The sequence below is a fragment of the Poecilia mexicana genome, unplaced genomic scaffold (genome assembly GCF_051168715.1).
Source record: "Poecilia mexicana isolate PSO_F unplaced genomic scaffold, ASM5116871v1 scaffold_20, whole genome shotgun sequence".
In the NCBI taxonomy this organism is placed as follows: Eukaryota; Metazoa; Chordata; class Actinopteri; order Cyprinodontiformes; family Poeciliidae; genus Poecilia; species Poecilia mexicana.
The window spans coordinates 13,427,721-13,442,764 of record NW_028263389.1 but is presented as its reverse complement, the minus strand read 5'-3'; the positions used below and the strand labels follow the sequence as shown (position 1 = coordinate 13,442,764).

Below are 15,044 nucleotides of genomic sequence, written 5' to 3'. Positions count from 1 at the left end.
TTTCACAGCACATGAAAAAAAAATCAGGAAATATGATTTTTGTTTGTTTGTTTGTTTGTTTTGCAAAACTCACATCTTCAATCTATATCTTTCTGCCTGTTCTGCCCTTTAATTCATTGTAAAATAGGTTCGTAGTTTAAATTTATTAGAGTAATAAGGCTTTTATTTTGAAGGTTAAGGTAGGTATGGGACAGGAAGTCAGCCTTTTCGTTTACTTTTATTTTACTCAGTCACACGAGGAGGTGATTATGTCAGTCAGCCTTTCGTTTAAGCCATCGACATCACCGTCTGTAAGTTTTCATTTAATATTCAAGAGTAGATTTTATTTTATATCTTATTTGTTAAGAATGTGTTCTTTGTTTTAATTCTTTTCTAGTCAGAATGAATGCAGCTATTTTATTTATGTTAGTTTACTCCATGTTACACGAGTACTTGGGTCACCAGAATAAAGCGGAAGTAAAGAACCTGCATCCTGACTCAAGCATTCATCCTATTGGAGTTAGGCTTACTGCTAAATTGTGTTAATAAACACACAAGGAGAGCAGAAAACTGCCTAATTTGACTTCATTCTTCCATGTTGCTTACATTCGAAGATACTTACTCCCCCATATAAACATAACCTTCTCCAATGCATTGAAACTAAACATTCAGTTCCATCATTTGAACTCACAAAAGAGGTTTTTGAGGAAACTAGTGCTAAATTTGGTGTAATTCATCACAGGTTTATCTGCATCTGCACCTGCGTGGTCAGGGGCTCCCTCATGGGACGGGGCCTGTAGACGGTGTGGCACGTCCTCTAATGGGTGAATCAGCTGGCAGGTGTGCCCCAGAAGCTTCCCTGCCACCTGCACACTGGACACTGCATAAGTGGTCTGAACTGTTTTATTGCTTAGCTAGACAGAGAGAGACACACCTGGGCTTGCTTGAATTAAATGCTTAATGGCTTGCCTGGCTTCTGGAGGAGAGAATCTCTTGTTTACAATTTCGAATCCCAATGGACCTCGATGAATATGAAATTGCATAAAGGATTGTGCTAAATTAAACCCATTTATCTTCTTGTTGACCTTTTACCTGCCCAAAGAAACTCGATAGCATCTGCAACTTATTGGCAAAAGAAGATGTGAGTGGTAGAGAGTAAATGTGTCACAAAGCTTCACTTTTGATGACTTATGAGAGTTAGAAAACTTAATTTTCCAACTATTTTTTTTACTTATTTCTTATTACTTACTGGGAATAAGAATGGAGCAAAAATTAAAATAAATAAACCCAAGAGGTTTCATAATCTACTTAATTAAAATCTTTATCTGGAGCAAACTGGCTGCGAAACTCAAATGCCCTGTAGCACTGTAATGAAAGCAAATTCATGCAGTGGAAGAGCCATGAACAGATGATGAAAGTTTACAATGATAAAATAAGAGATAAGCTCTGTATAACAAAGAGACATTTAAGCAAAATCAACAACTTTCTGCTGCTTATTTTTTCAAAAAACAGCAGTTCTTGGTGAGAGGAGGGCTACACTCTGAACAAGTCGCCAATATGTCCCAGGTTACATCAAATATTTGCTGCCATTTATTTGAAGATCTACTTATAAATATATCCATAACTTACTAGTGTTCATTATATAACACGTTTTTAATTTTTTTGAACCAATTTTATTAGTTTCTACTTTCTGTTTAATTTTATTTGTGCATGTTTAAATTATTTGTATTCCTTATAAGGCTATGTTTTTATTTGCCTGGATGCTGTAAAAAGTTTTTTTTTTTTTTTTTCTTTATGGGCTATGTACTAAGTACTTTCTAAGGCGGGACATAAAGTGAAGATGCTCACATTACAACACACTCACACAAACACACAAAATGAGTGTGGCATCTTTCACTGTGAATTATCTCTGCTAAGCTCCTAATGCCAACGCACAATTTCAGACCCTGTGATATGAAATTAATGTATTACTTCAGAGCACAGCTAATTATCAAACTCAAATTAAACATCTTGTATTTACAATAATTAGAGTGTAATAATTGCAGTCATTTCATTTCATTACAGAAATGACATTGCTGTAATTTAGTCTTCAATTTTAACCCAACAGTTTTATCACACATCTCAGATTTAGCACTTATCAAAAAACTTGAAAAGCTTTCTAATTCATAAATATCAAAATATTGTTTGATACTATGCCACATGAATCGATTTTCCAGTTTGTTTTTATTTCATTGTAAATAACGTGTTTTGTCTTTACACAATTTTTGATCATTTCTGCTACAAAATTATGCATATAAGTATTTTATAAATTATTTCAATCTGAATTCTTTCAACTGACTCTGTTGATTCTTTTTTAACCCAATACAAATAGAAACACAGTCTGCGCCACAGTGGCAGACCCCGCTCCAGCTCCCAAGTGTCCTCTTTGAGTGGGCCAACCCCCCGTCTGTGCTGCATTACTTTTTACTTCTCGAGATTTAAACTGTGGCAGCAACACATAGTGTAACAGCTCCCTGGAGAGAACTAGTGATTGCACTCCAGTGCACGAGGTGATATTATGTTTAATGTGTCGCTTTAGTCCTTGAGGGGCTCCCAACATCTGGCACGATTTTAATTCCTCGAATGCTCCCTCTTCTAAGTCTTTCACTTCTCCAGAGAGTCACCGACGCATTCCTCAGACTGAATAGGTCATTTCTCAGTATTCTATTAAATATACAACGGCGTACAGTGCAGAGTGAAAATATTTGTCTCTATGCTGATTTCTTCAGGTTTTGCTTCACTGTTTCAGACAATTGAACAAACGTTCCAAAAATAACCCAAAACAACCTGAGGAAAATTAAAAGTTTACTTTTCAAATGATGTTGCTATTTATCAAGGTAAAATCAATCCAAACACATTTGAGCCTGTATGAAAAGCAAATGCTCCCCAAGCCTAGCAAATAGTCGTGCACCCTTGGTGCCAACGACTGCCGTCAAATGTTTGCAATAACTTGACAGCGTGAAAGCATGTTTAAGATTACGTCTCAGCATCTCGGTCAGATTCAGGACTGTACTGTTTGTTTTGGTTTGTTTTCAGTCAAGCAAGCAGAGGTGGCCTGGTTGCTGTGCTTTGGATCATTATCTTGCTGCATCAGCTAAGGACAATTGAACTAAAGGTAACCCGTCCAGATCCTGAAGCAGAGAAGCTGCTGTAAACTTACTGACTATACCATCACTATGCTTTACTCTTAATATTAACAGGGCATATAGTTCTACGAAAAAAAAAGTAAATTTATGTCTTATCAGTCCACAAACACTTTCTCAAAAGTCTTGATTATCATCAATTAGGTTTTAGAGAAATGCAGTTTGTCTAGCCTGGCTACTTCTGGCCACAATTATTTTACTGTAAATCCATAGATAAAGAGAATAACTGAGGTTGCTGCTGTCCCAAAACCTCATAACTTTTGGAGCCCTTTCCAGATCAACAGCTGTCAGTGAATGTTTAATCACTTGTTCTTGAATTTTCTAGTCTACTTCTTGTTGTCACAAGGAATTCTGTTGTTCTACAGGGACCATGTCTGCGTATGGTTAGTAGAATCAACTTAGCTCTCTATAAATTTTGGCCAGTCTCAGTTAATACATGAGTTAACAACAGGATCTATTATTTTCTTTCACAACGGTACATTGGGTTGGATAGCTGCGGCCCTTTAAACAAGGGAAAACATAATTCAAAAAAGTGCTTAATAAGAACAAAAATATAATACGGAACATTAAAGTGGGACACAAACAAAAGAAATCTGTGTGGGGCTAAATCTTGTTATGCTGATTTACTTTTAAGTATACTTTATACATTTCTTCTTACAACTTTTACCTGAGGTCACAGGTGCTTACAGCTGTTCCCTGCAGGCCCCCTCGGCTCCCATCTCTTAGCTAGTTGTCCCGCATTAGAGGCCAGCTCCCTGCAGTAAGAGCCCATGCCGGAAACCAGGTTTGATTTGTTGATGCAAGTGTGCTGAGGGCAGACTGGGGGCCGAGCATTAATGGGTTCGAGACAATAGGCCATCACTAATCAGAGACCTCAAGGTTGCCATGAGGTTAATTGTAATGCAGGTGGCTCTAGGAGGAGGGGGCGAATAAGAAACGTCAACTCCTTTGCTGCTTCAGCGGCCATTGTGTTCTAACATTAAGCCCCGGGGCAAGGATTTGGCTTTCTCCCTCACTCTTCCCCTGTGTCCTCTGTAGCTTTTAATTTCTTATTATTCACTGATTCCTATTCAACCTCGGTGGGTTAAAAAAAAAACCTTTTTGCCACGTGTCAAAGGAAATGTTAATATTGAGCCTGTCCTGGCTGTTGTGATGCATGGCTAACTATTGTGGCGCTCCACTGGTAGTTCAGCAGTGTATTTCCCATTCACTGGAAGCACTTTTGTTGCATCGTTATTTGTTTAAATCGACAGAAACAGCAGAACCTGCTTGCTTTTGTGTTTTGTAAAAAAGGCCACCTCCAAACAAGAGCGTGGTCATGAATACATGAAGTAGTAGCTTTTTGTTTCGTCTGATCAGTTTTCCAGTTGGTAGATTTTTCCCCTCAACTTTTTGCTTTTTTGAATTCATACAATAGGGTTTATTTTTCAAGTAGAGTGACATACCGAATGACATACACAGTTTTTATGAACGCATTGTATATGTATTTATTTTATATGTTGGAATATAATGAACCTGTCTTCCATATCATCACCTTCCTAAAATAAAGACCTAAGTAATTTTTTTGCCACATATCAAGAAAAAAATAAAATAAAGAAAACAATTTTGTCAAAAAAAGAGACTAAGGCCATATTATGTATAACTAATATTTTTTTTTAAGAATATGATAAAGTCAAATTACATTTTCTGAATGACTGAATGTCTCAAGTAACCCTACTAATAAAGTTCTGTCAAAAATATATGTTAAAAAACTGTTGCTAATTATTAGAAATGAACACTTTTGCATGAATATTCTCTTTCTGCCTTTAGAATAGAAATTCAGAAATTTTGCAGGTCAATCTCTGAATTAAAAAAAATAAACATACTTACAGGAGCCAATCTTAGTCATTACAAATTATTTTTAAAAATATAATGAAAATGTAAAATATATCTGAACTTTCTATATGGAAATGATGTTTATCATATGTTTATCTCAAAATATGTTTTGGCCAAAATTAATGTCTTTACACTCACCACTGTAAAGATCCAAATGCTCTGAAAAACAAAAATCATATTGTTTTGCACCTGGTGTTTACTTGATTCACCTCTATGCATCTCCTTATGCTGACCAAAAACATAAATCTATCACAACAGCTTATGGATGTTCCTTTAGTGGAACACACTTGGAGCTTCCACAGTTTTTAATTTGTTGTTTTTAAATTTTCCATGGCGTGGACCTCTGGTATTACTGGAGGATAGGGACTGCGACCAGCTGAAATTCGCAAATACTTGAGACTCTTCAAAAACTCTTATTGCTGCCCATTTTAATGATTTGAAAATCAAATATATCTTAATATTCCTTAGTATGCGGTGGAAACTGTCTTGGCACTACAACCGTATCTAACATCTATGGCCTTCCTTATGTCCACTCTTGAGGGTTCAGTCAATCAGCAGTGGGGTAAATTAATGTCGCTCCTGGATTGCTCCCTTTGTAAATACCAGCAAATAGGATGCCCTGTGCCATTCTGCTTCTTTTTTCAAACTTCCAATATGCATTTTCTTCAGAATATTTTACATACACTCATGAAAAACATTTATGAATAGCCAAACCTTCTGCAACCCATTTGGAGTTAAGTTTCATAGGAAAATCTGTGAATAGGTGAATTGGCAGACGCTGAACTGCAGATTGGCAGGGGTCCTTTGTAATTGGTTAAATAACTCCACAACTAATATTATTTTTGAATTTGAGTGTGCGTGTGTTGTTACACTTAAATCATTTTTGGTCTTGCGACTTAACAACACTACCCTCCAGCAAATAAACTTCAAACCCAGCAAAGTCCAGACCCCACAGGTTCTATCCATGTCTTTCCCAACATCAGTGGTGCCATTGTGTCAAGCACAATGCAGCACCTCTGCACAGTTAGCCTCTTGTTCCGTTTGATTTATTATCTTACACATTATTTCATGTTTCTCCGCCTGTCACAACAATTTATGTCAGCCTATGAGCAGCACAGTGACTTGTTCAGCGCTTAGTTTTCATCGACTATCCACCTTTGTGTTTGAGTTGACAGTGGGGCAAACTGGAGGGGAGAGATGGTGGAAGATTGCCTTGAAAGACAAACATCTTGGCGTCTGCCAACCTGCAAATGGCCCTTGTGTTTATTCAGCTGAGGATTGGACAGCAGCCAGGCCATCATATTCTTTGCTTCCACAGCATATGTGAGGGCAATACATTGAAGTTTGCATTTGATACATGACAAATGAGATGGTATCGCGCAGCAGGGGGGCCGGTTTGGCAAAGCTCAATGAGGTATGGGGAGCAGAGTCAGGGGTAAGAGGAGGTAGAGTGGCCGAGAGCCTTCTTTATCAGACAATCCTGCTGGAAGAATTGCGTTTTTCTGTTGTTTGCCTTTGAAATTGTGGTGCAAAAAATATAAAGTATGTTCACAATACAATAGAGATGTTCCTTTGTAAAATAAGTTAAAGGATAATGAGTTGAATTGATAACCTGGGACAGTAGCATGGTTTCAGGCAAACTAGATGGTATACATTTGCTGTGAAAATGTTATATCCAGTCACTTGGCTTTAAACTTGTAAAAAACATACTTGTAAACATATATGACATGTGCAGCACGAAACATCATGGAAACATGAAAATTTAAAATTCAACAAACTGACCAGGTCATGTTCTTTTAAACTTTGCTTTAAAATATCACTGAAGATCTTTAAATCTGAATATTCCAGGCTGCCATGTCCTTCTTCACAAAGAAAGTACATGATAGCCATCAGTGTTCCTCCAAACCGTGTAGAATACAGGAAAACACAGTTGAAGGGGGGATTTGACCAAAGATGTCACAAGAGGTCACCTGATGCCTTTTGTAATGTCACCAAATGTAAAGTAGTAGATTTAAAATTAGTTTTGCAGAAAAGTATGGCCAGTGCATTTAATCATTTGGTTAAACATCAGCAAAGTTTTAATGTCCTCTTTCCAACAGAGTTATTGCTCAACAAAGCGCATTGACCAAGAGGTGAAATCATTACACGCCTAAGCTCTGATCACCTGCATGTGTCGAAAATGCTAAGGAGCCGCCTGTATTTCAAAAAGCCTTTACATCTTGCATGCAAAAATATGCATTTCAGCTTTATTTTTAATCCTTGAGTTTCAAACTTGTACCATCCAAATAGTATTAACCCGGTGATTATACAGCACAGTGGCTTTAAAAAATTCCACAAATCATGCACACCTTTCATCTTTCACCCACTTCTCGTGACCAAGACCTTGGTCTGACAAAAGCAGATAAAGTGGCATTATTCCAGCTAAGGACTGATTTTTACTGCATTCATCCGGATATGTGACATTGAGAGGGACAAGCAGAACCAGCAGGGCGATTAAGGCCCTATTATCACCTGTGCCTCCAAGACATGCGTGACTTCGTCACATATCCACATGGGCAGGAAATCTGTCGCGCTGCAGACTTGCAATGACTTTGAAATCAACCTCTTATGATGAGTTGCAGTGCAAAGCACTTTGAAAAGCAAGATGGTGCTTACCTGAGTAGATCATCTGTTGTCACCGCTCGTCTTTGGGGGAGGGATTGGTCGATCGCCTCCGTCAAAGTGTTTAGGAGGTGTACATATCAAGCGGAACATTCTTTCATCTCGTTTAAAAAAGGAGTGTGGCATTCATGCCTCCAGCTAAGCTCTGTGCTGACACCTCGGTCCTGATCGGTTGGCCTTAACTGGAGGTTGATCAGCAGCTCTCAAATTTAATCAGAGTGGAACCTCTTGTCAGTGTCAGAGCAGTTTTTTTTTTTTTAAGTCTAAGCTCTTTTTACTGCAACTTCAAATCCTTTGAAAAAACAAATCAAATCAAACATAACAAGTAGCCTAAAAAGCTAAATTAAATAAATCTGTGTAATTAAAATGAGACATTTCAGTTATGAAAAATTGTTGTAGAAAACTCAAAAAAAAAAAAAAACTCTTTTAGCAATCACCAGGGCTATTTTTATGGTATTTAGAATTATAAGCTTCAGCATAATTTGGCATTCTGGTCTGGCAAAACAACTACATTAAAATTATTCATATAAATCTTTTTTTCTAAAAGTCTCATGTTGGCTTTTGTACATTATTATTAGTATATTTATCATAATCATTTTTGTGGTGGCTTAAGTCTGCCAAGAATGTGGTTTCAAAAATTCTCATCATTTGTCCCTGGGGACAGACTTTTCCCCTCAAACCAACATCATAGTCTCATCTCACATGTGAGATCTGACACCTAATAGGGGGTGTCGACTGTTTTAAGTGAGAGTGTGAAACCCTTTTAGGTTTACCAGAGAAAAAAGTGTCTAAATTTCCAACTTTACACCAAGCTTCTGGCACCTTCCCTTAGCACGGATCCAGTGGCTTGAGATATCTGACTTTGTTATAGATGCCGGGGCACCAGTCTTACTTTTATTGAATGAAACTAGACTGAAAATGGATCAATAACTTGGAGGGTTATAAAATGATTCTTGTAAAGGTAGCTTTTTTTTTTTAGTATTGTACTTAATTTTGTATTCTGTATTTATTTTTTTGATTACAGCACTTAATTTTGATTAATAAAACATTCTGTCAGGGTGAAAAAAATATAAAGAGGTGTCACTACTAGCTTTTTTGTAGGCACCCAATATTGATCAGTCGACACATGTAGTTTGGAATTAGCAGGAGCCAGTACTCTTTCACTTATCAATAATGTCTCTTAATGCCGTTTTTTTTCCAAATCTGTGAATGAAAAGGCAGCTAAACTCTCTGACTGTTTAACTTTAAAAAATGTCTGCATCACTTTGCAAGTTGTTGACACAAAAGCGGTAGTGAATTTGAAAAAACTGGCACTGTACAAATATTTCACTCGAAAAATATCCTCAGTTTTTTGTGAAATCACAACGATTATCTTAGCACAACAGTTTTGTTGGTGTAAATATTCAACTCAAAAACATTTTGCAACTTCAAACACTCACATCAGTTATGAATTTAAAAAGAGAGACGCTATCATTAGATGCTACTATGGTAACACATTAGGTACTGCTTTTAATATTTTTGTTATTAAGTGTGTCCCCTCTTCATTTTATAGATTAGAACATAAAATAAAAGTGTCTGTAATGAGAGAACTCTTCTACATTACACAAGACAAATCTAGCAAGAAAGAATGTGTCACTATCCATTCAGTACTCTAATTTTTCACCATTAGATCCATTTAATCACTTTGTTTCATGATAAAATAGCAATAAAAACTAATAACAGGATGTTACAGCAAGCTGTTTTATACAGACAATAATGGCATATAGTGCCATGAGGTTTTACTTCTGTTGATTTTTTTTATTTTATTTTTATCTTACCGAAATGGTTCATATTAGCCGGCTACCTCTGCTATGTGGCAGATAATACTCTGATTATATATTTTTCTGACATGCTTTTTATATCAAATGGAAAGAAATGCACACCTCCCAAAAGATTAGACTTTAGTCTCATCAATCCGCAGAATATTTTCTCTCATTACCTATGGCAAGCTTTAGATCCTGCAGCTGCCAGAAGGAACTGACTGTATGTGCTATATGCAGGGAGAGAGAAAGAAAGGCTCAATCTTTATCACCATCCCATCAATATCTTGTCTACATAAAGGACCAACTGGGATGGTTTAACATGGTGATTACTTAGTTGTGCTCTTACATTTTTTATATGCACTCACAATCAGGCTACATTCCAGGGTTAGATGTAATCCCCGTGTAATACAAAAACAGATCCCATTTAATGATATTCATGAACTCCAATGTGCCCTGGTGATCTGCCTGTAGATTGTACCTATTGTAAAGCCTTTCTTATGTTCCCCTTGAAGGGGAGTGCTAGCGTCTCCACTTAAAGAAATGACATAATCATACAGTTTCTGATAAATAATATTTTTTGCTCCGTCAGGCTTTACATCAGGCTATAGCACAGTTACAGTAGTAGCACTGGTTACAAATGATAACATCAACTCATTAGACAGTTCTGTTATTTTTTAAATGTAGTCAAAGATTCACGAGATCACAAACATCTACTGAAAAGACTCGATTCAGTGCAACTAATTGAACAGTTGTCAGTTGATTTTAGATAACATAACTCAATAGTTATTTTTGACAGTGATTACCAGTAACCTAGCCTGGTAAAAACCAGCCCTGTGTAGTACACAGAGGGTCTGGGCTCTCGGCTGTTGAGAAACGATTGCTGCTTTCCTGTAAGTGTGGACTGTGTTGAGGTTTTAAATTTAGTCTATTGCTAACTTTTGCCCATAACAATGGGTAATGGGTAATGTGGCAGTATGATGCTATGAAGCTTACCTTAAATTGCCTGCGCTGTAAGCAACCATCTTCCAAAGAGAGAAGTGCCGACCTAAATAAGGTTTCCATTTTTGGAAGCACGGCCAGTACGGACTGAACGACTTTGTTCATTTCCTCCGCTGCCATTGCTAAAACTGCAGGCGGACTACAATTCTAAAACAGCGCAGACAATAAACCATTGTCTCCTTCTGTTCACTGATTGGACCGGTCAAAAATCGACCGGAGACAGTCAAGGGGAGAAAGCCCAGTCTCTGCTGGGAGGGAGAATTTTTTTTTAAAGTGGAATTCCACAGGAAGTCAATGGCCAGGCTACCTGTAGCCAAAATTCCTCTACATGCTGAAGACACAGTTACTCATTTCACTGGGGCACTCCCTAAATAAAGCTGTGCAACATTTACAAGAATCTGTAAATGCTCCATGAAACAATGGGGTTTAAAGATTTGCAACTTTTTATTTCCCTCATGATGCAGAAGGCTCATGGACCTCAGTTAAAGACATTGGTCCTTTTCCTTCCCCTCCTCTCTTTAGATTAGAGATTAGAATCAAAGTTAGTCTTTGGGTTTGTGTTTCTTTTCTTCAGTGTAGCATTTAAAACCTATAGTAGTTAATTATTAGATGTAATTTTTGATTACTAGCCCTGATTGGCTCTTATTATAATCTTAGCTGAAAAGGAATGATTTATTTTTGATTGTAAATAAATTCTAAATATATAGATTCCCTAATAAAGAGGTAAATAAATTGCACTGTATACTGACTTTTGATAGATCAAGGGACTGATTAGTTTTCTATCCCTAATGTTATTCAGCATAGCTTAAGCACACTACCATAATAATAATAATACAAATATCATCTACAATTTTGCATGAAATCACCATTAAAGATCCACTATTCTAACTTTGTTTTTTGTTTTTTTTGACATGCCATTTTGTTGGTTTCTCTGAAGCCTCAAATGAATCATGTTTTCTCATCATCAGTTAAAAGTATTTTTTGTTTCAAAACATCAAAGCGTCTCTTACATTTGTTGTGACATAAAGAACCTTTTCTCTCTTTTTTTTTTTTTTTTACCATAGCACAATAAGATCCTTAGGTACGAGGGTAAGTCTCAGCTCCATCTGCATTTTGAAGGAAAAAAAAAAAAGGCCTTGTGCCTTGTGTAATTAGTCGTGCACTATAAATCAAGAAGTGAATCTATTTTACCATGCCCTAATTGAAAGTGCTCCCTCTTTTTTTTCAGGCGTTGTAGACGGACACGGAGCTCCATCGGATGGTGATAAATGTGGAATCCAGCACAAACAGTTTGAACCAGTCAGGCCGTGATTGATCAGCGCCCTCTGGGATGTCAGGTGGATCTTTCTCCTTCAAACCAGAAGATAAAAGCCTTAACGACTCTCTAGTTTTGTCTTACCTCCCAATTGCGTGTTTGTGTATATGTGTGTGTGTGTGTGTGTCTCTTTCTTCGACTCGGTGTTTTATTATTTTGTAGGCTTTGACCTTGAAGGTTCAGTGTGTGTCTGTGCTGTGATGTCTCAGTGACTTCTCTTTTTAAGACGCAAAATGTTCCTTTTACGCACCATTGATGCCGCTGTACACACAGTGCATAAATGCTTCATAGAAAGGGCTATTTGCATGAAAGTTTAGTTGATTTATGACTGGATTCTATAGCATTTTCTATAATCGCCCGGCACATTTTTGCGGGGGCTTAGTAGTGGCCGTAGTGATGCCACAGTACAGTGCTGTACCCGCACTTCAAAGCGCATTTTGTTCACACGCACCCTCACAAAAACACAGGGTGACTTCACTCACTTGCAGTGGCAAAGGTGCACCAACTGGGTTGTTTTGTTCTCATCTTGTGTTTTTTTTTTGTCCTCTCTCTTTCTTTCAGTTTTCCCACCTCTTCATCATCCTCAATCGTTTTCTCAAAGCATTTGCTCCGGAGATTTACACTTGCAGTTGATAGAAAAAAGAAGAAGAAGAAGAAGAAAAAAAAAATCAAACAGCAGAGTGAGCTCTGCTGGTAATTCAGGTTTGGTGTGTGGTATTTCATTGAGGTCCTCTCTGATTGTCCTGCAGTTGCGATGAATGTGACTCTTGGAAGCGAAAGGTGTATCAGTTGGGATCACTCGGCATCTGGCCCAACGCTCTTGTGTCACAGTGACCCTCCTGCCGGGGGGGGAGCAGCGAGGGCCGCAGCAGGGGGTCTCCCCTGGAAAGCAACATAAATTTCAGAGAGAGAATCAATAGACTGTGAGAATTGTGAGAGCTGCATTGGTTTGGACTCTGTGACTGTGATCCAGGTGCTTTTTTGCTGTACAAATATTTGAGGATGCATATGTTGATTTTTAACCAAATAAAAAAAAAAAGAGCACCTATAATCACATTTTGAGATACCCTCCAAAACAAAAACAAAAAAAAAACATATTAGTGAGACCTATTCTCTCACGGGATGTAAATACAGCCGTTGCTCTCCGTATAGGACGCTCTGTGGGGTGTAGACTTCAAAGCAAACCAGGAGAATACTCCAGAACAACTGCTGGCAGTTTCAAATCAGCGTCCCGGCTGTCGGCAGCGTAACCTTCCACCTGTATCTGGCATGAGATAACTGGAGAAGAAAATGTCCAATTTGAAACAGCATGTGTCAAGAAGCGGGGAGATTATTTGTTCAATTTGGAATCTAAATACATTCATTTATGTTTGCAGCAAATGGCCTGGAGAAATAGAAGTTGTATATAGTGGGGGGGGAGGGAGGAAAAAGTTCAGTCCAGACACTGGAATTCACTTGAGGAAAGGACAATAACAGCTGATCAGGCTTCAAAAGAACCATCATTTGCCACTTGGGCAAGTGAAAATTAACACACGAGTCGAAAGGCCACAAAACACATCAACAATTTTTCCCTATTTTATTTTTTATTTTTGAAAAGCACAACAAGACAGTAAATCCTTTCTTTTTTTCACTTTGGACAAACACACGTCTGCTGCATTTGTTAGTTTTGGTTCTCAAAACCAGAAAGATGAATTAATTGTGAAGCAAACAAAGAGACGGGAAGATAGCCTTAAGCCTATTGAGCAGGAACATGCGGTGAGTGTGGCATTGTGTCTTTGATGGAATCGGCCTGTGGTGCATTGTGGGTAGTGGCGTGCTCTCTGGCCGCAGCAGGGTACTGGCGGCTGTGTCCACTTTTCAGGTGCTGTCACCCTCCCCTCGGTCATATTAATTAAAGGATAAAAACGAAAAGAGGAGAAGAAAAACCAAGGTTTAATCCCTCGGCTTTTATGGAGCTGGAACACTTCTGAAGTCTCCACGTTTTTGAACAAAACTGCAAAGACACACAATGACACAGTCAAAATGTAGAGTAAATTTGTGTCCAACATTGCTTCATTTAGTTAGTTTCCTTAGCATTGGAGTTGGGTCTAATGCTTTGGGTATCTTTTCACATGCTGCTCACAGTCGTACCATTTTAGCTCTGCCAAAGTTGTCACATGCAGCCATTGTCATTAAAGATGAGGTGTGTAACTTTAATAAAAAAAAAAGTTTTTTACATATCTATTAAAACTGTCACTATTTTGTGACAAAATTGTATGAGAGGTAATCTGTGTAAAAAAAAAAAGAGATGTGCCTCGTCTGTGTGGTCCTACTGCCATGTGCAGAAACACACCACTCCCAATCAGAAATAACCAGTCAGAGCTAGGAGGAAAGGTTTTAGCACTGTCAATCATGTTTGTGTATGCAATGCAGCTGTGCTAATAGCAGAGAAACAATTTAACTTTAGAGGAAAACTGTTTATTTGCTGTCATTGGTGCCATGCTAACTAGCCTGTTTATTCATGGCCAGCCCCATTGTGGGAAAACAGCTGGAGTTTTGCAGAGAGCTTAGAGGAGGGCGTGTGTAGTGCATACATGATGGTGATTGACAGGGGACCCTCCCCCTGACTGGTTGTTTCTGATAGAATGATGTATTTCTACAGATGGCAGTAGGACCTCAGGGGGGCGCAGAGGAGCTCTACTTTTTTTTTTTTTTTTCCACAGATCATCTGTTTCATAATATACTGTCATGTTAAAAAAATAATACATATATATATATATATATATATATATATATATATATATATATATATATTATAAAAGTTATCTACTGCAGCATGGCACCTACTTTGGCAGCATGATTAGATCAATTGTAAAGACTAATTTGTGTCCAAGTTTTCACTTCCTGACTGATTTCTCCAGATGTTCTTCAGTATTGCCACATAATGTTCTTTTCTTGTTATGTCATCTATTGCATTAAGTGCACCAGTCCCTCCTGCAGCAAAACCCCCACAGAACATGATGTGACCAGCCCCATACAAGGTACACTAACTGTGATTGTTATTATGCCTGAAAGCACATTTGTTCAGATGGACAGTCCTCTACCCTGTGAAGCTCCCCTCACCCACTCAAGGGTTCCAGAAGACTGTCACCCTCAACAACCCGCTTGCCTCCTGACTGTCATCCAGTATTTTCTGTGTAATCAGATCTGTGCTTTATGGGAGAAAACAGCCACTGGAGATTGACAGCCTAC

The 15,044-nt window shown here is 37.9% G+C and overlaps 1 long non-coding RNA gene across 1 annotated transcript; it reads left to right on the top strand.

The window, feature by feature from the left end:
* The first annotated feature begins 200 nt into the window (after positions 1-200).
* On the top strand, positions 201-14,547 carry LOC148153403 (uncharacterized). The gene is made up of 5 exons (XR_015761694.1): positions 201-290; positions 722-870; positions 3,055-3,133; positions 11,727-11,835; positions 12,375-14,547. It is a non-coding gene; the product is annotated as an uncharacterized LOC148153403 (long non-coding RNA).
* The last annotated feature ends 497 nt before the right edge of the window (positions 14,548-15,044 follow it).